At 41.2% G+C, this 26,898-nt stretch overlaps 1 long non-coding RNA gene across 1 annotated transcript; it reads right to left on the reverse strand.

The window, feature by feature from the left end:
- Positions 1-7,790: 7,790 nt before the first annotated feature.
- LOC147018902 (uncharacterized) lies at positions 7,791-21,776 on the reverse strand. Its single transcript, XR_015062824.1, has 3 exons — positions 21,116-21,776; positions 20,525-20,708; positions 7,791-8,327 (listed from the first exon to the last, which is right to left on the reverse strand). It is a non-coding gene; the product is annotated as an uncharacterized LOC147018902 (long non-coding RNA).
- Between the last annotated feature and the right edge of the window lie 5,122 nt (positions 21,777-26,898).

The following is a 26,898-nucleotide window of genomic DNA, read 5'->3' on the forward strand; positions in this document are numbered from 1 at the left end:
GCTTTTTTTCATGGTAAGTAAGGTTTATGGTGACCTTTTGATCAACGGCCAAGCGTACTAATCATCCCACAAATACAGTGGCTCGTTATTGTGTGCTTTTTCCACTTATGCAATTAACCCTTCGGAAGATCATAGCCTAGCATGTGGTGGCATTTCTTCCCATAAGACCTTGAAACAACTGAGAGTGACCATTTATGTTTAAGCTGAGCAGGGCAGGCTTTGGCTTGACTGGCCGTCAGGATACATGAAATCCGAAAATCCTAACATAATTAATCTTCAGGACCCCGGCTGAGGCAGCGGAGGGCGACTGTAGCCCCAGGATCTTTTCCCAGAGGCTAAACGGGGGCAGTTTAATCCGAAGAGTACCCGGGTGGAAAGTTTAACCAAATCTGACCCTCAGGTCATAAGATGACCAGACGCCTTGGCATGCCGGTAGACACCAAAAGCTCTGCCCGCAATTTGAATGGAATGGCGATGCTCTTGGTGGGCACAGAAAGCAAAGGATTAGACTACTTAAACAAGCCTCCTGGTGTCCTGGTCTCCACCGAGCTTACATGCTCAACAGGACACAATGAACGGAACATTGTGATGTTATCAACAATTCACTTATTTCAGAACATTTAACATGACATGAATTAGGCATCCTTGGTCTCCGAATCCTCAGAAAAGTCTGCTTGTCACTGAATTAACAATAAATGGGATTTTCCTCAATGGAATCTCCAACAAAGTGGAATGTTCTCCTAAATGGAATGGATTATCCCTTACAAAATCTCTGATTTCTGATAAGATGTGATAGAAATATGATGAGAATCTTAAGAGATGTTACGTGACATATTGCAATGGACTTATCCCGTTACTTAATAGAAGGAAACATTTCAATCGAACATTAACATCTAAAAATTGTATACACTAAAGCATTTCCATTAAGGAAATATGGAATTGATAAAGTGGATGACAAATTATAAGAAAGTTCAGCTTTGAGGATAAATTATAAGTTCCATAAAAAATAACAGGCCTGAGCCAAAGATGAAGGCCTGAGGCCTACAATAAATTTTCAACCGATTAACTTTCATCCTTCATTTGAAATACATCTTTTAGTCAGTTTCCAATTGCTTTTCCGGTTTACCATCCGTCCCCCCCCCCATCCTCCCCAGCTCAGCCCTTTTTCTTAATGGCAGAAAACAAAATATACACCATATAGTTGGCAAATACTTCCTCAAATATACATTTCCATTTGAATCATCATGCTAGTAAACCAAATATATTCCAGTAAAAGACGATTTAAAAATAAGGTCTCATCATTCTCCTGGGTTGTTAGGGCTAGCTCTTCAATTGGGAGAGCTCGATAGACAACCAAATGCAACTGATGATCGCAATTAAATGGGCTTTCATTTGTATTTATAATCAAGTAAAGTAAGAACGGAAACCTCCAACAAAATGTTTTCAATTGTCAATTGCATAAACGAACAAGATAATGAGTTAGTCGTATTGACCGACAATCGTTTTGAGGAGAAATTCTCGATTTCTCCAGCTTTGCACCATGGCAGCGAGGCCTACAGCTGTGTGGAAGATTACCATGAAGATTGGAGAGGGATGGGAGGGAGGGAGGGTTCACAAGAGCCTTTTGTTTGTGACTGCAGCCGAGCCTTCTTCTGCCTGCGGTCTCGAAAGCCATCCCTCTAAAATCTGCTTTACAAAGAGAAAGATGGACTGCCGACTAGCCTGCCTCCTTCCCTGAGGCCTACTGCAATCCTAGCCAGAGGCCTGTTGTGTAACTTCAAATTTGTTCACGGATTGTTTCTCATCAAGGCTTGAAATGCATTGTCCATAATAAACCTTGATCATATTGTGCCCAATATGTTTTTTCCCAAATTATGATTCCAGTGTTGTTTATCTCAAATGATGTCTTTAGAAAGAGTGGAAATGCTATGAATGTTGAATCCAAATGTTCTCTTCAAGAAAGTTCATGGAGACGAATGGCTTTCACAAAGTTAACTTTCTGTCAGTGCAGTGGCAAGTGAAATATTCCAGAAACACGAATCAGTCAAATCAATCATCCAACTCTCTCTGAAGCCACATGTATTACCTCATGTGCAAAAGGTGGGGTTGGAGCAAGGTGGATGCACCAAAACCTATGTCAAGATAACTTTGGACAAGATTAGTTTTCCCTTCTCAGTGACTGCAATTAAATTCGCGAGCTTTGTGTAATATTTTTCAAACTATTTTGAGACTTACTGGACTGGAGGTTTACTTTCATGAAGTTTACTGATACTATGTTGAGTACTGCTGTTTGTGCAGTATCACTATGGTGGCATTACTTGTGGTATTTTGACTTACATCGTGATTTTTGTTTTTTTCTCGTGAAAAGGTTTTTGAGTGCAGAATTATTTAAATTTACAGTCAGGCATGCAAGTTGTATTTTTACCCTTGCCGAAGGAGAGGATATGGCGTTTGGGTCCTTTTGTTTGTTACTTGCAAAATCGAAGATTTTTTTAGGAATATTGGTCAGTGGATTTTGTTATTCTGTATTTCTATCTGTCTGTCTGTCTGTCTGTCTGTTTGTTTATCGCCTACAGGTCACAATTTTAAACCAATCTTCACGAAACTTCACAACATGGTAGAAGCCTATTGGTCAAAGGTCAAAAGATGAACAGATGCCAAAGGTCAACAACTTAGGTGTAATTTCTAAAATGCTCAATTTTCATCCGATTGACTTGAAATTTGAAGAGGATTTATATTTCACGTCACTGAATTCAACTTGCCAATTATTCTTGAGGTCAACATGGACCAAAAGGTCAACATAGGCCAAAGGGCAACAACTAAGGTTGTATTTCTAAAATCCTCAATTTTCATCCCATTGACTTGAAATTTGAAGAGGATTTGCATATCAATCAGGTCAATGAATTCAACCACCAATTCTTTTTGAGGTCAAATTTGTTTTATGAATTTTGCAAGTGTTGGGCTGTGCACAACGTCTTCTTATCTATATATTTGTCTGTCTGTCTGTTTGTTTGTCTGCACAGAACTTTTGTGCTTTTCTCCACAACCGTTTTTCGGATTGAGATGATTTTTTTTTTTTTTTTTACCATAGCAGCCACTACTCATGGAGAATGTTTTCATGATAATTATGATGCCACAGCTCACGTGTTGTGGCAGCCATGTTTGAAAAATGGAAAAACTTTGGACCTTTGTATCTCTAAAACTGCACCAAAGAAAAAATTGAAACTTGGCACAAGGCAAACACTCCTCATAGGGAATGTGTGACTTTTTATGACATCACAGGTGCTTTTGTTATGATGTCATAATTGCTTATGTAGAACGCTACATCTGATAAGTTTGAAAAAATGTTGAGGGTCATCTAGGGATAAATGGTCCACAGAAAAAAATTGATGACATCATCCATCACGTGATTCGGCAGCTCTATTGTTAAAAAGAAAAAAAAAACCTTCAAAAATATTTTTCTCTGTAGTGCCTGAACAGATCAAGCCAAAACTTTACAAGTATGACTGCCTATCCATGTGGAACAAAAGGTTCACAGGAATAACATGATAGGTCACATGGTTTGACAGCCATATTAGATTTACCATAAAGCCTATAAAAAGTCTTATTCTCGAGAACAGATGGACAGATCGAGGGGACACCATACAAATGTTCCTCAAGCCATGGTTGTACATGTTTGTTGAATAATAGCTGATAGGTCACATGGTTTGGCAGCCATATTTGATTGAAGAAAAATATAAATTGTTTTCTCTGGAACCACTTAATCAATCAACATGAAACTTCACAACTATGACCTAGTTGTGATCGTGAATATGTTTTAAATTTAAACTTGATCAGATGCATGGTCTGGCAGCCTGAATTATTTAATTTTTTGATATGGGTTCTTTTTGTTTTTTGATATATTTATTCATTTTTTGAATAATGCTGTGCCTGGATGGGTTTGAGGGAAGAGGAGTAGCATTTGAAATGTGAATCCTATCCAGGTTTCATCTTTGCATTTTGATAACTGTATCTTTGCTTTGTGCTGTACCTATTTGAAGGACTGTACCTCCAATGAAGGACTGCACCTATTTGGTCTTCCATTTAGTTTGAATTTGATTTGAATTGAATCTATTTAAATCAAATTCTAAATTCAATTGAATAATCTAAACTCATAAATGTCAGTGTGTGGCAGTGTGGCGGTGTATCTGTGTGTCAGTGTCTCTCCTCCATAACTCCAAAACCATAAAACCAAGCAGCCTGAAACTTTGCATGCATACTAAGAAAACTCCAAGGAAATTCAAGAGTGAAAATTATGTTTGGGTTAATTTCAACACCCCTTTTGAAGATAATTAACGGCATTATTTTATTACGTTCTTCATGAAGTGCATCCTTGGTCACCATTCCCTATGGGGTCTAAAGCCATATCCGAGGTAACCTCGCTGGGGTCTGAAGCTGTCATGATTTTTGGTCTGCTCAACCATGCCTTGACATGGAACAGGACAGAACCATTTCTTTATGATAAAGTTTTTTTCACTTTATTCACTCATATTATCGAATGCGTCTTAATCATAGTGATCAATTGCTGTATCTATCGCTTTTGTAAGCACCAGTTTCAAATTAGGAGCATGGAGCGATTTCATGCATTATATGATACGATTTTCCACGATCTACTCTCGCAGACGAATTGAAGTATATCATCCAAATATTATTTCATTTTTGAGGATTGGATATCGTCCAGACTAAATAAAGGTCGAAATCTGTTGTGAAATCTGATAATTTAATGAAATAACGAGTCATATCTAAACCGACATACCTATTTACTTTAAGCAAGCAAGGCTATATTCCCTCCTCCATACATACACAAGAAAATGTGTAATTTCCAAAGAATTAAACTTATCTTTTTCTACTGTTTAGCGAATTATATTGTATGAACAAAAAAATTTGGAACGTATCAAAATTAACCAGCTTCATTAAGCTAAAGGATTTAATGCATTCACTGCTTGACCTCACGCCCTGTCCTCCAGAGGATTGCTATCCATCGTATCTGCCAGATCTGCGTCTATATTTTTGGAGGATTCACGAGGTGCTTTGCAGAAAATCAAAGCAAATCTGGTGAAAAACTGACGTTTTAAAAAAAAGTTGTAACATTTGTGCAGACCCCAAACCAAAGTACGACATGACACATGTACAGATGAACAGGCAACATGGTGGATTTTCTGCAATGTTCATTTCATGAGCAATTGAACTGTGCGATGTCTCCATGGTTGTTCTGCATTAAGTTACAACTCTGTTGTGGATAAAGTCATTTAAATGAATTCTTTCTATTTCATGAACTGCTGCATGCGCGGTGAAGACCAGCTTTAAAGTTAAAGGGAACCTGACCATGAGCGAGTGGTTCATGCTCTGTCACAATGAACAGGTGGTTCATGCTCTGTCACCCTAAGTGGGTGGTACGTGCTCCATCACCCTGAGTGGGTGGTTCGTGCTTCATCACGCTGAGCAGGTTGTTCCTTTCTCTGTCACTCTGAGCAAGTGGTTCGTGCTCTGCCACTCTGAGTGAATGATTCGTGCTCCATCACACTGAGGGAGTGGTTCACGCTCCATCACCCTGAGCAAGTGGTTTGTGCTCCACCATCCTGAGTGAGTGGTTCATGCTCCGTGAACCTGCGTGAGTGGTTTGTGCTTCATGACCTTGAGTGAGTGGTTCATGCTCTGTCACCCTGAGTGAGTGGTTTGCGCTGTCACCCTGAGCCAGCGGTTCGTTCTCCCTCATGCTGAGTGAGTGGATTGTGCTCCATCATCCTGAGTGCATGGTTCGTGCTCCATCATCCTGAGCAAGTGGTTTGTGCTCTGTCACCCTGAGCGAGTGGTTCAAGCACCATCACCCTGAGTGCATGGTTCGTGCTCTGTCACCCTCAGTGAGTGGTTTGTGCTCCGTTACACTGAGCGAGTGTTTCATGCTCCATCACCCTGAGTGAGTGGTTTGTACTTTGTCACCCTGAGAGAGTGTTCGTGCTCTGTCACCCTGAGTGCATGGTTCATGCTCTGTCACCCTGAGTGCATGGTTCATGCTCCATCACCCTCAGCGATTGGTTTGTGCTCCAACACCCTGAGCAAGCGGTTCATGCTCCATCACCCTGAAGGAGTGGTTTGTACTCCATCACCCTGAGTGAGTGGTTCATGCTCCATCACCCTGAGTGAGTGGTTCATGCTTCGTCATTCTAAGTGAGTGGTTCATGCTCCATCACCCTGCGTGAATGGCTCGTGCTCCGTCACCCTGAGTAAGTGGTTCATGCTTCGTCATCCTGAGTGAGTGGTTCATATCTCCATCACCCTGAGCGAGTGGTTCCTGCTCCGCTATTATCAGTTAGTTGTGAAATAACACCCGATTTCCGAGCCGTTTGCCAAAAAACGTCTTTTCTAAATTTTGGAGCCAATTTTTTTTCCACCTTTCACATGCAGCTGCTGCTAAAGACTAATGTTTTTGAACATCTCTCTGAAACGTCCATGTAAATGCAACGTTGTTTTTTGATGAAAGCGACTCAAGGCTTTTGGGTTGAAAACAATAAGTACTGCATTTGGTAATCTGACTTCAACCTGCCAATTCCTGGAAAACTGCCGATATCAGCCAAGCACGTGTGTGTGTGTGTGTGTGTGTGTGTGTGTGTGTGTGTGTGTGTGTGTGTGTGTGTGTGTGTGTGTGTGTGTGTGTGTGTGTGTCTTTTGTTCATAAAGCATAACAGATTCTCCCTGCTAACTCCTGTCTCTCTCTCTCTCTCTCTCTCTCTCTCTCTCTCTCTCTCTCTCTTTCTCTCTCTCTCTCTCTCTCTCTCTCTCTCTCTCTCTCTCTCTCTCTCTCTCTCTCTCTCTCTCTCTCTCTCTCTCTCTCTCTCTCTCTCTCTCTCTCTCTCTCTCTCTCTCTCCTGGACATATCCGAACAGTGGTTATGTCTGGACAATGTTTGTCTCCAGACGTGTCCTGGCAGGGTTTGTGTCCAGGCGGTGTTTATGTCCAGAAGCGAGTTTCTCTTCGGATGTGTCTGTGGTGTTTGTGTCTGACTAGCTTGGCTCTGGATACATTGGCATGGTGATTGTCTCCAGATGGCTCTGGGTGGTGTTTGTCTCTGGACGTATCCGTGGGGTGTTTGTCTCTGCATGTTTCCAGGTGGTGTTTGTCTCCGCACGCGTCCGATTAGTGTTTGTCTGTGGACGTATCCGTGGGGTGTTTGTCTCTGCATGTTTCCAGGTGGTGTTTGTCTCCGCACGCATCCGATTAGTGTTTGTCTGTGGACGCGTCTGGGGGGTGTTTGTCTCAGGATGGAAGTTTGTCTCCGGACGCCTCCAGATAGGAATTTGTCTTTGGATGTGTCCCAGTAGTGTTTGTGTCCTGACGTCTTGGCTCCGGATGAGTCTGGCCGGTTTTGTCTCTGGACATGTTCAGGCGGTGTTTGTCTCCGGACATGTCTGGTTGGTGTTTGTCTCTGGGCCGTTTTTATAGTATGACTGGTAGAAAATGGATTTCAGACATTATTTGGTTTCCAATCTTTACTGTTATTCTTTGCAGAATAATTTTGATGAAACAGCATGAATCGTAATTCACGCTCCACCGCACGCTTGCTTTCCCTTCCTCTCACCTCATATTGTCTTCCTTTCCCCCACCCTCCTCTTCCCCCATCCCTCTCTCCATTCCCCTCTACCTCCTCACTCTCCCTGCTCTCTCTCCCCGACCCCTCTCTCCCCCACCCCTCTCTCCCTCATTTTCTCCCTCCCCCCTTTTGGTATTCCCATCAGCACAGCGATGACTGGTATTTGCGAGTGAATAATAATAAAAAAATCGTCATGGGTCAGGGTTTGGTGTCCGATCAAAGCGGGGTCGCATCAAAGTGGGATGTCTTGATACCCGGTCATCACTGCCAGCACCTATAAAGTGGCAGTTCTAATCTTGTCTCATATTAATTACATAGCACACCAGTAAACAAACGCCACACAAAAGAAGTCGTTGCGAGGGTCTGCAATTTTTGATTGCTCTTTTTCTTGTTTACCATTGTGGATGATGTATCTGATTGAATGTTTGGCCTACTTAGTACATTGCATCACAAACATTAAACAACGATGCCTAACCACTGTTGTACTGGAATCAGCTTGTGATATAAATAAGCCTTCCTGATTATAAGTCGTGAACGTACATCCACTTGCTTCTAGGCTGGGGTTGTGTGCAGTTGTTCTCTGAATCATCGGGGGTGCTCCAAAGTCCAAGGGTTCGTTCGTCATGTTGAGAGGTTCAGAGGCCAGCTTTCCATCCGCATGTGATTTTAAGTGCCATCTTCATGCTCAGGCTTCCCGTGCCTATGAAGGAGAGTCAAAAAGTTTTCCCATCAAAGATATCCCCCTCTCCCCCCTCCCTGACCAAGAAAAAACAGAGCACAGATGCTATTCATTTTCTCTGTAGTTTCCAACCGGTGTCACACATTATTCCCAGCAGTGAGTGACTTTCCAAATCCCATTTCAATAGTAGACATGTTTTTGCCTCTTAAATGATTTCCAATGGGAAAAAATTAACTGCCCCTCATGCTTCTTCACATCAGTTTTCTTTCCCTGTACACATCATTGACATGAGGCTTTAAATATTTATTATCTCACCAACCATTCTGTCCTAGTACTCAAACGATTGGAGGAGAAGTTTGTGACTGTGATTCGTGCAAAGCTGGGTAGACTGTACTTAATATTGTTCAATCTGATGGGTAGTTTGGAAATCGTGTTGCTTTGGAAAACAATGTAAAACAAAGGATTCCTGATGCAGGAAGAGATGTCTATACCAGGATTTGATCCATCGAAAAAGTGGCTGTCATTCATTGCCAAATATTGCGATGAGCAAAGACTTTTTTCATATTATTTTGTGTTGATTGTGTGTGTGTGTGTGTGTGTGTGTGTGTGTGTGTGTGTGTGTGTGTGTGTGTGTGTGTGTGTGTGTGTGTGTGTGTGGGTGTGTGTGTGTGTGTGTGTGTGTGTGTGTGTGTGATTGTCCTTTACAGGTCTGAGAGTGTGTTGTACCTCGAAGGCCTTTGCTTTAACTGTTGTGTCACCGACTAGTCACTAAGTTTATAGTGAATAATTATTCCCTGCACTTTATAAATGTACTTGACATTTGATCATTTGCTGACGAGTAATGCATAATAAGAGTTTATTTACACTTTGTATAGTAAATGTAGTGGGCTGGAAGGGTAGTGTGGAGTTGTGTAGACTCTCCTTTCAGCTATCTAGCCTTGGTTGGAATCTGACTCAACACAGCTATAAACTGTCAGCCTGGTGTTTTGCAGGTAAGGGGGGGGGGGTGTATCAATGTGTACACCATGCAAATTAAGAACCTGTCTACAAGGACTTTGCATGCTGGTGGTAGTTAAAGTTCCCATTGTATCTTTGGCGAAGAGTCGGTGAATTATCTTCAGAACCATGGACAAATTATAAATGCTGGGAAGGAAACTGCACAACACTTGCCAAAAGACCGATGCTCTGTCAAGAGTCTGGTATGTTGAAATTCAGGAGAGCATTGTCGTTTCTTCATCTTCACATCCGTGTGCCCTTTATAATAAAATATGAAGTTATATAATTATTAACAATAATAGTAGGAATCAATTCGACTTCTCTGAAGTGGAATAATCGTTAATTTGAATGGTCTCAAAATTATATTCTCAGAGAATTCACAGAACTCTCAATAATGCAGATGGAGGTCATTTGGCCCATCTAGCAGTGGCATATCCAAACCAAACCACAACTGCTTAGTTTCATGTCTACACACACACAGATGATGGATTGTCATGAAAACTTAAATTCTTGTTTTATTTTGCCAAGTATAAAGTTTTCTTTGTGGAAACCATGAGAAAGTGACTCCAGAATTGACTTTTAGAATGAATGCATCATACGCTTGTCTAATTGAACACCTGAACATATACTTGTAACCCTTTTCTTCCATATTTGTTCAGCTTTTATTCGGCATCAGTATGTTGTTCGTGGTGCTTCAAACGTCCGTTTAATCCATCTGCAGCTGCATCTCGACAGATAATCGGGGTTTTTCAATATTTTCCAACTTAGTCCATACCAATTGGAAGGCCCACAATGTGGAAGGCCCACAATGATCAAGGAGTCGACACGAATAACTGTCATTGAACCTTTCTGGAGGGATTCCATCCTCTCCACTTATGATGTGGTGAGTCTGTTTCATGTTCTTGCCTCGTTTGTCACGATCAGTACTCTCACCAGACAAGGCACATTTTGGCAGCTCCTTGTCAAGGCTGGCAGCTGGCCGGATGGTGGTTCCAAGGATTTATTTTACCTAATAGCTTAACAAACGAAGTTATTGTAATTCATATTAATTTTTTTTATTTTTTGAATTTCAAAACTACTGTACAGTTCTGCCTTTATCATGATCATCACCAATGTACCATACTCTTGACATAATGCGGGTGCCGCTGAAGCAGCATCTTGGCAAGGGTTGTGCTGGGTGGTTGAGGAGGAGATTTCCATGTGAAGTATATAGTTGCTGGGAGGTCTTGCAAATTCATTGTTCAGATTAAGGTCTCAATTTGGTCTCCCAAAGGAGTCATGTTTTTCCACTAGAAGCTTGGTTCAAAATATAGTCTCGCTGAATGGATGTCCTTGGATAATGGCGAATAAGCTGCGCATCTTGTATGATCCAGCTAAAATCACAACACCTGAACCTAACTGATGTACGAGGAAAACACTCGTTCAGGTGATGATCACTGAACACCACCCACTCATGGAAATTAATTTATAAGATGCATTATTAAGCCTGGGGGAGTTTTAAGGTCAGTTGAGAAAAATGAATGACATCTCTTTGGTTGCCTGGGAAACTCAGAATGGTAGACAAAAAAAAAATGCTTCAATATTTACCGAATCAGGATATCAATAAATTGATTCTGTTGTTTCATGGTTTGACATCATGTGAATGGTCAGGTCGAGATTTATCCACCAAAGATTCCAAGGAATGTTCCCTAGAGGATTTTTATCACCATATGATGTCTCCTTGTATGATTTACCAGGTTTGATATAATTTTTGTGGTAAAATAATACTTTCCAGATGCACTTGAGGAATCATATGGAACAAAATGAACAAGCCATTAATATGCTTCAAATTGTGTACAAATATGTTCTAACTTATTCGGTTACAAGTGATTACCTTCTTGTGGAGGGGGGGGGGGGGGTAGCACTGATGACAGTCCTAAAACATATTGAGTAACCCTTCTGCACAGCAGGAATCGATATTGAACAGCTGATTGGGTGGGGGGCTAAAAAAAACCCACTTAACCAGGAAATAAACATGAGCAAATGCCGTTTTTCTGCACAATAAGAAAACAAATTTGTTTTGTGCTGGAAAATGCAATATTCGTTTAGATCAATTGGATCAAGTGAAAACCCTTTGGTGAGTCTGCTGTGGTCAGCACACTTCACAAGGGTGAAAATGAAATGCCTAAAAGGACAGAGAGAGAGAGAGAGAGAGAGAGAGAGAGAGAGAGAGAGAGAGAGAGAGAGAGAGAGAGAGAGAGAGAGAGAGAGAGAGAGAAAGAAAGAGAGAGAGAGAGTCAGAGAGAGTCGAAGGTTTTCACTTGAACGGACTCTCCCGCATTGATTGCTCCGCAGGTCCCTCCGCATCGGCAATTCAGTTGGAAAAACATTGACTTTGCTTAGTGAAACAAGAAGTGTTTAATTCTAATTGCATATAATTTAGGGATGCGGTTAAATTATGAGCAGGCTGAGAGCAGCTGTTTATGCTGGACAGATGTTATTATTGTTGTCGCAATTATGAATGTTTTTGCACTTGCAGGAATTAATTGTTTTCAGCAATTTGGGATGAGATTTAATGATTCAGAGAGGGCAAGCTTTACTCATATGAATAGTCTTCTGACTTCCAAAGCCACCAGCTCCCTTTATAACGAATAATCTTTCAGATGAATTTTGATAAAATTAGAACAAGAGAAATGCAACAAATATATAAATTAATGATTTGTATGAATGTATTCATTTGTTTTGATTATTTCTTTATCTGCAGGTGCTTTTCATAATTTGTCGAAAATAGTCCACTATATTCAAAATGAATTTGTCTCGTGATGTTGATAAGTTTTCCGTTTAATAGTCGGTTGGCTCTGAATTTGTCCCGATTGCACGTGTGCAGAGAGGAGTGAGATAACTTTTTTTACTCCGATTGCCTGTCTGACAGACAAACAATATTGAAAATAATTCCAAACAGGAAACTTACTATTTTAAAAGATGTCTAAAAGGACACAAATAACAGTTATGAAGAACTAATGTAATGTGTTAGATAGGATGGAGTAATAAACACTGTGTGAAACAGTGGTAAAAACAGGAGTTAATTTACTTATCTGCCTTTAAAACCTTCTTTTAACCTTGGATAGCCCCCTTTGGACTTAGTCTGAAACGGGGGCTTATGGATTTGGTCTCGATTTTTGTGTCCGTGCGTGCATGCGTATGTGCGTCCGCAACCCTATTTCGGACATGTATGGACCAATTGTATTCGTACTTGAACAAAGAAAACACATGATGGTATACATATGCACGTCATTTGTTTCGATATCAGATCCAAGATGGCCGACTGTCGGCCATTTTAGTTGTAAAATGCAGTCATTCCGATGCTAAAAAATGTTCATGAGTCCAAATCGGATATTGCTTGGGCGTTTCCAGGTGCATGGTTTTATCAACGGCAATTGGTAATCGCTTGCCAAGACAGGCATTCCATTGGCATGCTTTCTTGAGTGCTTAAGCCACTTGCCGAGTGCCCCACAGTCCATAGTGGTACAGTTTGTGTCCCGATCGGGATGTACACTACAAGGTAAATGTACGTAAACAGCACACATGGACATGGTACATATGGGTAGATTTGGATCTGTTGGGACTTGCCATGGGTGTGTGGATATGCCATGCCTGTTTCGGGTGCCATGGTAGCAACCCAAGAATAATATGAATAATGAAAGTTTTGGAAATGTATATATATATATATATATATATATATATATATATATATATATATATATATATATATATACATATATATATATATATATATATATATATATATATATATATATATACAAATACATATATATAAAAAAATATATATATATATATATAAAAATATACATATATTTATATATATATATAAATATATATATATATATATATATATATATATATATATATATATATATATATATATATATATATATATACATATATATAAATATATATATATATATATATATATATATATATATATATATATATACATATACATACATATATGGGTTGTATATTTGATGATCTGTGGATTCCAAAAGAGCTTTACATTGAATACCATTCGGTTTGAAAGATATGCAAGCCAAAAGACAGACTAAAATCGTTGCATATTCATAATTAACTTGATCAAACAATGACCAAAAATATGGCAATTCATGTGTCCTAAAATGTAATGTCATTAAACATGCAATATTAAAAGTGTGATATCATTACTATGATTATTTAGTATTAACAAATTGAGAATTGCTGTTGCTGCGAAGTAATTATCAATATGTAAAACTTATCAATGCTGAAGAATATCATGGATCAGAAATATTAACATCAGAATCACTTGTAATTGCTTTCTTTCTAATGTATGATGTCCTGTCTGCGTGTCGCAAGAGGCGACTAAAAGGGTTGGCGTCAGGAAGGGCATCCGGCCATAAAAACATCGCCTCAAAAGGAAACCATGATGAGTACAACTGATGGGCAGAGTACAGCCTGAAGTACCCCATGGGGGTCCTCACCCCCTCTCATTAAAACTCAAGGTGGGGAACCCGATCGAAGCAAGGGAGGAAATTTTTCCATTTATGATGACCAATCGTCTGATGCCCCACATGGAGATCGGTTTCTGAGGTTTGGTGCATGGAATGTAGGGACAATGACAGAGAGATCTGGAGAAGTGGTTGAAACATTGCTCAGAAGAAGAGTGGACATATGTTGTGTGCAGGAAACATGGTGGAAGGGAAGTGGTGTGAGAATGGTGAAGGGTAGGCAGGGGCAGAAGTACAAGTTTATATGGCAAGGGTGCCCGGAAGGCGTGCATGGTGTTGGTGTCATGTTTTCTGAGGAGTTTGTATACAGTGTAGTGAGTGTGACAAGAGTGAGTGAAAGGATGATGATGGTGAGAATCGTGATCAGAAAGCTCTTGGTGAACGTCATCTCGGGATATGGCCCGCAGGTCGGTCGAAGCGATGAAGAGAAGAACATGTTCTGGTGTGCGATAGAGAAGTTGATGGAAAATGTGAAAGATGATGAAATTGTTGTGGTTGGAGGAGACTTGAATGGACATGTGGGAAGGAGTCCAGACGGTTTTGAGGGAGTCCATGGGGGTTATGGATCTGGTGTGAGAAATGGAGAAGGTGAAAGGATCTTGGAGTTTGCTGATGGAGCTGATTTGTTGATTTGTAATACTCAATTCCAGAAAGTGGATAATAAGCTTATTACATACACGTCAGGTGGGTCGACGACAACCATTGACTACCTGATGGTGCGTCGGCGAGATAGGGGAAACCTCCGGGACACAAAGGTGATCCCAGGGGAGGAGACTGTTTCGCAGCACCACCTGGTTGTCTGCGATATAAGGGTGAAAGGTGCGCGAATAATTCAGCGGGTGAAGTACCAACCGAGCATGAAGGTGTGGAGGTTGAAAGACGTGACAGTGAAGGAAGCATTAAGAGAGAGCCTGAGTATGGTTGAGGATGATGTGGTTGAGCTTGAAAGTGGTTGGATGTCAATGAAAGATAGTCTATTGGGAGCCATTGGTGAGGTATGTGGATGGACAAAAGGACCACCGAGGCACTCGGAAACATGGTGGTGGGGTGATGAAGTTGGAAAGACGATTGAAGAGAAGAGGAAGAAGTTCAAGGAATGGCAAAAGGCGAAGGGTACAGTGGAAGAAGAGGCTGCACATGAACGTTATAAGGAAGCCAAGAAGGCTGCAAAGAAAGAGGTAGCAAAGGCGCAGGAGGCCCATAGGAAAATGTTTGGAGAACGCTTGGATTCGGAGGAGGGTAAGAGAGCGGTATTCAGGATTGCAAGGCAGATAGCGAGAGAGAGATTTGATGTGACGGGGGTGAGTTGCTTGAAGGATGAAGTGGGACAAACCATTGTGGACTCAGATGGAATTAAAGGAAGATGGAAGAGATATATGGGAAGGCTGTTGAATGTAGAAAATGAATGGGAAAGCAACATCGAGAGTAACCCAGTTTTAGGACCAGCAGAGAAGATAACTGAGAAGGAAGTCGAAGAAGCTATAAGAGCAATGAAGAGGAGAAAGGCAAGAGGGCCAACGGGAGTTGTGGGAGATATGTTGAAGGCAGCGGGAAGTTGGGGTGTGAAGAAAATGACAGAGATCTGTAATCTGGTGGTGAAAGAAGGCCGCATTCCAGTGGATTGGGAACTGAGTACCCTCGTTCCTCTGTACAAGGGGAAATGTGACCCTCTGGACTGTGGCTCCTATAGAGCAATAAAGTTATTGGAGCATGGAATGAAGGTATTGGAAAGGATGTTGGAGAAGAGGATAAGGAAGAAGGTAAAGATTGACGAAATGCAGTTTGGATTTATGCCAGGAAGAGGAACGACAGATGCAATTTTTATTGTAAGGCAGTTGCAGGAGAAGTATATGGAGAAGAGGAAGAAGTTGTTTTTTGGGTTTGTTGATCTGGAGAAAGCATTTGATAGGGTTCCATGTGAAGTTATGACATGGGCATTGAGGAAGTTAGGAGTGGAGGAATGGTTGATCAATGTAGTGATGGCCATGTACGAGAGAGCACGCACAGTTGTAAGGACGAAGGATGGAAACAGTGGTGAGTGTGAAGTGAAGGTGGGAGTGCACCAGAGGTCGGTACTAAGTCCACTTCTATTTGTAGTTGTGATGGAGGTGCTGGCTCGGAGGGTAAAGGAGGGTTTACCGTGGGAGCTGCTGTATGCCGATGATCTGGTGTTGATTGCTGAGAGTATTCATGGACTGAAGGAGAAGATGAACAAGTGGAAGGAATGTATGGAAGCAAAAGGTTGGAAGGTGAATATCGGAAAGACGAAGGTGGTGGCAAGTGGTAAAGCATGTGGTGAGTTGGAAAGGACTGGGAAGTGGCCGTGTGCTGTGTGCAGGAATGGTGTCGGGGTGAACTCCATTCAGTGTACAATGTGTGCTGAATGGGTTCATCGAAAATGTAGTGGGGTGAGAGGGTCATTAACCAGTGTGGCAGGTACATTCAAGTGTAAGGTGTGCATAGAGGGAGCTGCAGATGAAGGAATTGTTGAGTTGGATCTTGGAGATGGTGTGAAGCTGGAAGGTGTGAAAACATTTTGCTATCTCGGAGTCATGTTGAATGGTGAAGGTGGATCAGACTCTTCGACGGTTGCTGGAGTGAGATGTGCATGGAAGAAGTTTTGGGAACTGAGTGGCGTGCTGACGAAGAGGGGAGTGTCGTTGAAGCTGAAGGGAAAGGTGTATGCTACATGTATGAGGAGTACGATGATTTATGGGAGTGAGACATGGGTACTGAACATGGAGCAGCAACAAAGGCTGGAAAGGGTGGAAATACGAATGGTTCGGTGGATGTGTGGAGTATCGTTGAGAGAGAGGAAGACAAATGATGACTTGCGGAAGATGATGGGAATAGAGTCTGTGATGGAGGTTGTGAAGAGAAACAGGTTGAGATGGTTTGGTCATGTGTTGAGGAAGGATGAAAGTGACTGGGTGAGAGGAGTGTTGGAAATGAGTGTAGTCGGAAGTGGAGGACGGGGAAGACCGAGAAAAACTTGGCTAAAGGTGGTGGAAGAAGAAATGTGGGCAAGGGGATTAAGAAGGGGAGATGCAGAAAACAGTGTAAAGTGGAGACGATTGTAATGGGGCCCGCAAGGTTAACCCCTGCTTTAGCGGGGAAAATGGCCTTTAAATGCGTGTGTGTGTGTGTGTGTGTGTGTGTGTGTGTGTGTGTGTGTGTGTGTGTGTGTGTCTGTCTGTGTGTGTGTGTGTGTGTGTGTGCGTGTGTGTGTGTGTGTGTGTCTGTGTGTGTGTGTGTGTGTGTGTGTGTGTGTGTATGATGTCCTGTCTCCTTTGAGTGTTTTAAAACTTTCCATTCTGCAAACAATGAAATAACTCAAGTAAAAGAAGAATTAGTGATTAGAATAAGCTCTTCTTTTTTTATGAGACTAGATTAGATAAGATAGAATCATAATTTTTAATGTAAATAATGTAAATATGGTTTTTTTTATGAAATAAGAACCAGAAGAGGTGATTATTACCTTTGCTTAGCGACCAGTTGCAGCATCAGCTCCATTGTCTTGGGTCACGTGACCCACAGTGAGCAGAGTGAGTCTGCACTGGCAAACTCTTATTTGCGGATATCTTCATTTATGAAAATATTTAAACTGTTTTTTTTTATTCTTCCTGGGTTATTGGCTTTGATATGAAGCAGTTTGCAAAATTTCAGCTTTCTACCGCATCAAGAAGGTACGAAACCTTTGTATCAGTGAGCACATACACTCGTTGTCATTTTGATAGAGTACAAGCAGATACTGGAGTGCATCTCCCAAGCAAACATAATAAATATAAACTTTATACATTTGATGAAGTGGAATGGGCTTGCATTCTGCACACGGCTAAATGAGTGATCAGAATTGGCTCTTTATTTAACAATTTAAAGGTAGAGTAATTTTTAATGTAAAATGTTCAAAAATTTTAAAATTAAACCATTGTTTACATTCTAATTGGTTGCTAAGCAATGCTGAAAGATGGAGTTTATGATTATAAGTTGAATACCTACATTAAGTGGATGGAACTGGAACCTAACAATGATTGTTATATTCTTGAAGCTGTTCACATATTGCACATCATTCACAACAGAGCCAATTTGAGTTGTCATCATATTAAGTTTGCACATATCCTATTCGATACCATGATTGAATTTATATTACTAACGATTGATGTTATAGCTTTCTCAAGAGACAGTGATTATATATCTGATCTCGGTTCAATTCCCGACTCGATGATAAACACAGTACACTATAGTATAACAGCCATTTTACACACTTTCAAAAGATGATAAATGCATGCCTTACAAGCTCGACGAAACGTTGCTGAGAAGCATAAATTTACATATCGTGTGGCAGGCTGTTTTAAACTGCGAATTGCGAGCCAGAATTTTCAGTTTCCAAAATAACCTAAACTCCGTTGCAGAAATTAAATTCCATTTCGCATTCTCTCTGAGCCACTTCACCTGACTGTTCCGAGGGGGTGGGTCCAATCAAGTCTCACCCAGCTGAGTGTCTTTGTCCTTCTTCCTCGGTCGCGTCTCTGGGTGAAGAATTTCACCACAAGGGCGATGCAAAAATTTAGGAAATATTAACATGATTGTTTCTTTCGATGTTTTGGATAATTAATTTTGGCCATGAAATCTGTATTTCAAAGACTTTCTAATGTAGGGCCTTGTGTTTGCGTTGAACTTGCCAGGGCAAAGCGATCTTTGCATCCCGGTTTTCCAGAAATGTGGATTGTGAATACAAGGTGTACAGGATATGCATTGACTAAAAGATCTTCTGATTATTTATCACAACCAGGGTGCCTGATACAGAGGTCCAACTGTATATTTAAACATTCAATACTTTAAATATGCAACATCACACTTACCGCTGTCCACCACCTGTAAACAATAAATCTTTACGTCTCCCTATATTGTACATAATCCGCAATTGACAAAATCCCCCTGAAAGTTCTGGAATCATTCTTACAATAAAACCTTGAACACTCCTCAGTGAACATTCCCTTGTGAGATCACGTGACGTGCCATTGTCTATGGTCACGTGACCCTCCATGAGCAGGAGCAAGGCTTTACGAACTGACATTTGTTTGCTGATATTTTCATTTCCTGCCATTTTTGTGATTTTTCTATAAATCTAGGCTTTGATTTATATTTGTATGCAAAGTGTGTGTGTGTGTGTGTGTGTGTGTGTGTGTGTGTGTGTGTGTGTGTGTGTGTGTGTGTGTGTGTGTGTGTGTGTGTGTGTGTGTGTGTGTGTGTGTGTGTGTGTGTGTGTGTGTGTGTGTGTGTGTGTGTGTGTAAGTTGTTGTTGGGCACTACTATCTCCACATGTTGGTGGGTTTCAGGAGGTGTAACGGAGACCTACCAGGTCTCAATGTATCCACCTCTGTGTGTGTGTTTTCATATTGGGTGGGGGCAAATTGAGAGCTGCGTGAACTTATTTGACACAAACTCACAAAGGTCGTTCATTTTCAAACTCAACATGGTTCACTTTCAACACTGCAACCTACACAAACACTGTTCAGATCAAACGATACCCCTGGACTCGGCAAACACTGTTTTGGACAAAATGTTGTTCAAAATGAACTTTGTTCACTCAAACATTGACTTTCCTGGATGTGAATGAATGTGTGAACTCTTGAAACATTTTACTTTTTTCAACATTGAGCTCAGGTCATGGATGTGCTTATACCTAATGATATGCAAGTGAAGGCCATTAAGAGAGATCATTGTAATTTCACTTCAATTATAAGTTAAAAAGAAATCCGTAGACAACGAACAAACACACTCAGTGTGAGGGATTTGAACCTGGGTTCCTTGCATCACGAGCCAAGATTTCAGATGAGAACAATATCAGATCAACTCATACTATTATCATTCTTATAATTTACGTTTAATGTATTTTGTTTAGTAGAGAACATTGTAAAATCAGTTAGGGTGAAATAGAGTCAAAACAAAACCTTACAATGTCTTCAATATTTGAAGGAAGATTAAAAGAACGACACTGTAATTACAGGGGTTGGCGAATCAGGAGAATTAATCCCTTTTGAAAGACTTTCAGAGCCAAAAACAAGACTTCTGTTCCAATGTCATCATGTAACTCACCTGCTGAGGTGGGAGGGGGAGGAGATCTGTGAGATTAGCAGGAAGCTACATAGAATGTATCAAACATCTATGTTGAGTTTCGGCTTTAATCTTGCAGCTTTAAGACCCATTACGAGATACATTTTTGCCCTTTCTCAACCTATCGCACCATGTGGGACAATCCTCCAATTTGGAGAAAGTCACTACTTCCACAGAATATTGCAACTTTGCTCTTTTGCAGCACTGAGCTCGTTTTAATATCCTTAGTTTACACATTTGCATTCTATTTCTCGTGCCTTTCTCTTTCCCAGTTGCATAGGACTCCACACCGTCCATCTTCTTCATGGCCACAAGTAGAAGGCATTGAGTGATTGAGGAACTTGGAAGGTGTGCCTGTGGGTGCACTAGTGAAACTTATCACTAATGTCACCAGTGCACTGTACAAAAGCAGGCGAGATGTAAAAATGCAGTAATTTTGTAAGTTTCATAATCATGGTTTCAAATCCTGAAGCTCTGTGTCACAAGCCAGAAGAAATATTTTCCTTTACATATTGCACATAATGACTTCTGGAATTTAAACAATGAGGCACTTCGGGATCAACTCACTGTATGCAGGATGACCTCCTTCAGGGTTGGTGGCCGTGAAACGCTCCGTCAGTCGTACAATTACCACACATGATTCCTCCAGGTATTGTGCAACGCGACTTTGTGATTGAACATCATCTTGCTCTGCCAAGGCCCGTCCTTGCTCCTGTGCAATGGGATACTTGTGTCTCACCAAGCTGCATAGCTGAGGACAAGGAGGAGCTTAAACATATAGTTTTTAGACAGGACAAAGGCATGCAAAGACATCAGTCTACTGCATTTACAAGAGTCCAACAGCAAAATTCAGAGTAGCGCAACAATATTTGAGCTGTCGAGTCTGGTCTTGATTCATGAATCAATAACAAATTGTAAGATTTGGTGATTTGCAGGCAAGGTGTTGCATCACAAAATGAGAGGTCCCTCGGATGAATGTTAAGCCGAGTTTCCCATCTGGTAGCATTATTTGGTGGACATTAATGATTCAATCTCTTGAAATTTTAGGCCTCGTTATCAGCCATGACCTCTCCTGGGCCAACCACATTGCAAACCTGGCTTTTAAAGCTGGGCATCCTGTAGCAATTCATATCTTTCCTTGGAAAGTGAGATACTCACAGTCTCCAAGGTCTTTGTCCAGAGTTCAGTGGAGTGCTGCTCTCCTCTATGCGCTGATGCCTGAGCATCACATTATGCTTCTCCTGGATTCTGTGGAATCCAAAGAACAAAAAAAATTATAGGAATCTCCCCTGACAAGGCAGACCCATAAGGTCTGTTACTTTCAAATCACAGGGAAGTGGATGGTCTCTGTTTTTGTTCTCTCAGTCCTCCAACCCTCCCCAGCAACTTGAGGATGCATGCATTCTTCCAGTAACCCCCTCCTGGTTAAATTTCCAAAAATCAGGCGAACTGCACACTTCTTTGTTTCCCACTTCCCCTGTCTATGGCATTGCCTTTCAGAAGTTGTTCATTCCCACGTGTCTTTCCAGGACTCATTCAGACAGTGCACCACCACCTAACCCAATCCTGACCCATTATCTTTATTACCCTCATTAACCCTTCCAAACCCAACCAACTTACTTGCTGGTTTCAGTGCTTCCTCCCTCCTCTCTCTTCCTTTCCTTTTTGTTCATTATATGTATTTGTGGGAAAACTATGCACCCATACCAGGAATTGAACCTAGGTCCTCTGGTGAACCATACCAGTTCTCTGCCATCTGAAAAATCTGGGCAACACATGAGCTGAGCACGCAATTCTTCCACATATAGAAACACCACTCTCTTTCCACCACTGCATCTGAACACTCACTGCCAACCATAGGAGCAGTGACGACCTGTCCACAAGAGGGTCTTCCCCCTGTGGGGGAACAACTCCATGTTCACTATTATTACACCACAGGGGGCAAAGTAATAGAGTTGCAGAAATTAACAGACAAACATACATAATATGTATATGTGGAAAAATTATGCGCCCAGACAAGGAAATTTTGTTCATTCCTTTGCTGATTGCTCCTAATTGTTGCCCTGATACTACATCACCAATTTAACCTTGCTCTTCAATAATCCTCACTAAGCCTGGTGTTGGCTTTGTGGTTATGGTGGCTGGCTTGGGATACAATGGTCCTGAGTTTGAGTTCTGTTGGCCACTGAATAAACACCAGGGGGTTGACTCAGCCTGTCATCCTTCTGACGTTGGAGGAATGAATCCCAGTGTACTGGTCCCAGTGTATGTCCCGGTTAGAATAGGTGTACCATATCCCTGTGTGTCGTGAGAGGCGACCAGGGTTGGCATCAGGAAGGACATCCAGCCATAAAACATTTCCTCAAGAAGGGCACCATGATGTCATGGAGCCTGCATAAAGCTAACCCTGCTCAGCAAGGAAAAATGGCTGTAAAAAAGGCTGATTTTTATTTTCTTTTCTTCAATGATCCTCGCAAATGCAGAGAAAAAAAATGGTCTCTTTCAATGAAGAGCAGGTGAGGTAACTCCAGCATGCTGACCAATCTACTACTTTCTTCCCAAATCCCTGCCTGGCCAGCCGGTTCTTGAAAGAATTTCGGCAAGTCGACACACTGTACGAGCCATTGACCCAAACATAATTGGAAAATGGTGTGAGGAAGAGAGAGAGAGTGAGAGACAGAGACAGAGGCAGAGACAGACAGAGAACTAGAAGGGCACTCAGTAGAACGCGCAGCTCTGCCACATAATACCTGATCCATGATAACACATCAGGCCCAATACATTTTTGAAATATCATGCTCTACAGAACAATATCGTTTTTGGCCCTATCAATGGTGAAGAATCACTTTGAAAATTAAATAATTCTCGTATCCAGATCCGGATTCAGATCTTCATCAAAATTGAATCAATTTGTTCTTGCCACACATCCAACCTTTCCAACGAGTTTCATTCGAATCCGTCCACAACTTTTTGAGATATCGTGCTTTATATCGGTTTCGCCCAATCTCTCAATGGTGAAGAATTACTTTAAAAATTATCAAATCCGGATCCGGATCCGGATTCGGATATTGACCAAAATTATCCATTGCACTCCTTGACCGGTCACATAAATACACAAAAAAATTCAGAATGAGTGCCTGAAAACTGTGGCCAAAAATCGTTTGACAAACAGACAGACAGCCAGACAGACAAACAGCCAAACACTACAGACCAACATACTTGGCAAAAAGTGTTTTTCGCCAAGTAAAAAACACAGACAGACAGGGGTGAAGACATACCTACTTCCACCTTCGGTACTGGAGCTAATTGCTAAACCACGCTGCCTCAAAATGTAATAATTCAAATAAAGTAGGATGTGACTGTTTGATCGATTGTCTTGTTGCATACAGGTACAATCATCAATATTTGTTGCTCTGATCAATATGTAATGCATGTTATTCAATACATGTGCCTCATTCGATGATGAATATCAAGGGAAAAGGAATAAGTGGTGGTGATATTTTTTAATGTCAGAATTGCATGTGGAAGTTAACTCAGTATAAATGTGACTGGCCACAGCACAGGTGTGTGTGTGTGTGTGTGTGTGTGTGTGTGTGTGTGTGTGTGTGTGTGTGTGTGTGTGTGTGTGTGTGTGTGTGTGTGTGTGTGTGTTTCAATATGGGGGGGGGGGTGAAGCAATTACCCCAAGGGTGAGATACTACTAAAAAGTACAATGCTTATCCTCCTGCTCTGTGTTTCACCGAAGAAAGTTGGAATCACGAAATGCCAGCAGCAAACAGTCGGAATAAATAAGTTTTGGTAGAATGAAGAGATCGAAACACTCAAACACGATACCGGCACAGATCGAGTATTGAACACAATCACCTTCTGTGTTATCAATAACAATTCTGCGGTTTTTTTTGATGGCATGAACAGCCTGATTCATTCACGGCCAATATATGAATGCAGACATAGAACAACGAAAAAACATATTTTGTTCAATATCAGCTGCAACGTGGATGTCATAACGATGATTTGTAAAAACCGCTAACCTCGCTCTTGTAGAGTTCAAGGTCTGTTGCTTTCAGATCACAGGGAAGGCTTCGGAGTAAGCATACACACTGTGAGCCGCCGAGCAAAACTTAATGGGAAAATGAGAGAAAGAGGAGAGAAGAGAGGGGATGGGAGGGGAGGGGAGGAGTACCATCACACAGAGGGATTGAGGATCAGTTTGCACAAAAACAATAACAACATTCTCATTAAAATGCAATCAATTATCAACTAGAAGTCATTATAATGGTGAAAATGGTATTTGTGTCATCGAAGAGCGAGAAAAAAAATAATTATATCTTGCTCTTGTTACCTCTGCCATTGAAAGTGCGTGGATTTGATACATTCACCCTTTTTGTAATGAAATATGTCAGATTGTCCCTCTGTCTCGTTTGCAGATTTGCCTCTGAATGCGACAACTCACGAACGCTTTCAGCTATCTTTACTCGAGGATTCCAAAAGGACAAAAGTGAGACTGTCAATATTTTTTGACTGTATAGTCCATAAGGTCAATAACATAGGCCAAAGGTCAACAACTAAGGTCATATTTCTAAAATCCTCAATTTTCATCTGACCTGAAATTTGAAGAGGATTTATATTTCAGGTCACTGGATTCAACCAGCCAATTATTTTTGAGGTCAACATGGAACAAAAGGTCAACATTAGCCAAGAAAAGTCGACTTAGGCTGAATTTCTAAAATTTTCAATTTTCATCTGATTGACTTGAAATTTGAAGAGGATTTGCATATTTGGTCATTGAATTCAACCACCAATTATTTTTTTCGGTAAAATTTGTTTTATGGATTTTGCAAGTACCGTACTATGGATGACATCTTTCTTGTTTGTATGTTTGTCTGTGAGGGTGATAACTCACGAACGCTTTCAGCTATCTTCGTTAAACTTTACCAGAGGATTCCGAAGGACACACATGAGGCTGTCAATGTGTTTTGACCATATATGTCAAAGATCAAGGTGACAATGACGTAATTTGCATCAAACAAATATGACCAAAAGTGTTAGTGCTACGTGACGTCTAACTTGACACAAATGAGTTGGAAAACATCACCTACAAATTCTGAGCAGATATGATATAATCCATTCGGTATTAAAATGCAAGATTGCTGTCGGGGCTGGGGGACAAATGACACAACATTTCCAAAATGGGGGTCATCTGTTGATGTATAACATCATTTCCATGGCAACAAAGTCACCCATGTTAAAGTTTAGGGGTTTTTGGTCGGGACAAAAGAAGATAACTAGAAAACGCTTTAAGATACAGGTATAAAGGTGACAGTGACGTCATTTGCATGATTTTCATCATACCTGTCAGGCTAGCACCTGACACCTTGTTGTCTGTCTGTTTGGCTGTGAGCACGATATCTCAAAACGTTATTGACGGGTTCAAATGAAACTTGGTAGATGAGTTTAGGTATGTGAAAAGAATAAGCTGATTCGATTTTCATTAAGTTCCAGATCCAGATCCGGCCTATCAGTGGGATACAAAATGTAAACTGTTCAGCCTGGCAGAGGTATGCCCTCTGTACCGACTGCCATTCTTGTGAGGAAATAGCTGGATATTGAAGGATGAAAAATATAAGCAAGATGTGTAATGTTGACTTCCTTGTCGCTACCATTTGAGCACTTACCAAGGGAAACTGAGAAATCGAGTTCAAATCCCTCGTGTTGTGTTGATTGGTCCTTTCTCTTAACGTCTTTACAATCCATGTTTTAGCGCAAAATGACGTAAGCTCATGTAATTCTCCATGATACGACATGTATGCAAGACTACAAGATCGTTCCAGGAGGGAGCCGGATGCCATAGTTCAAAAAAAAAAATCAGGTCGCTGTGGATTTAAGAGTTAATTAATTAAAATATAGCTCTGCATACTGACATATTGTTCAGTTAGGATGACGGTTCTTTCATTCATTTGAATGTATCAGGTACCATCAGGTTGATGGTTGTTTCAAATCTGTGAGGGTGGCTTTGCTGCTAATGCAGTGCCCCCCGGGAGGTTAGAGTGTTTGGGATTTGTCATTTGGAGAGAGTACCACCACACAATGGCCTAGTGCTTCTGAATTACACTGTGGTATCTTTTCACGTCGACTGATACCTGATGTTGGCTTGAGACAGGACTCGGGATTCACATCTCATCAAAGGGCGGATCCATTGATGCAACGCCTTGTTGTGTGAAACACCTGAAGAGCAGCTTATACCTGGGTTTGGAATCGAACTCACAATCGGCAGCTCGCCGGCAAGCACTGTCCCTTTGAGTGATCCAGCCAGCCCTTTATGAAGACACTAATTCTGTGGGTGTTTATGGCAATGAAGCACAGGGCCTGAAAGACCACAGACTAAAAGTCACGTCGTTTACGTGCAAGACGAATGGCTCTGTGTTTTCTCCAAAGTCTCCATTAATTTAAAAGCATTGCACGTGTTCTGCCCAAATTTGGTGACCGTTCTGGACCCAAAGCTCGGAACGCTGGATCGTTGCCAGGCGCTCCGAATGCAAATTGTGTTCGGTGATGAAAATTCATTTCAGCACCAAATCACAACTTCAGTGCGTAAAACATCCATCGTTTATGTGCTTGCTGATGAATATTTCAGCAATGATTCCTGATTTTCTCTGACACTGTCTGGAATACAAGTCAAGCTCACATCGAGCCAACACCGTCCAACTGTGATAATGACGAAATAAAAACTTGAAAGTCAGTGTCTCTGTCTCTGTCTCTGTCTCTGTCTCTGTCTCTCTCTCATTTCCTGGCTGTCCTTCCTGTGATAAAAATCGTCCTTGATGCAATCTACATTCCACTTTGCCATCATTCATGCCGAGAAAAAGAACCAATCCCATTGGTTTGACCCAAGGTCATGAGCTCTGGGGCAGTGTGCAGGCTCCAGGACTCAACAAGACCGA

This window comes from Eptatretus burgeri, chromosome 10 (assembly GCF_056783735.1).
Source record: "Eptatretus burgeri isolate ZD-2024b chromosome 10, Ebu_testis_v1, whole genome shotgun sequence".
Classification (NCBI taxonomy): domain Eukaryota; kingdom Metazoa; phylum Chordata; class Myxini; order Myxiniformes; family Myxinidae; genus Eptatretus; species Eptatretus burgeri.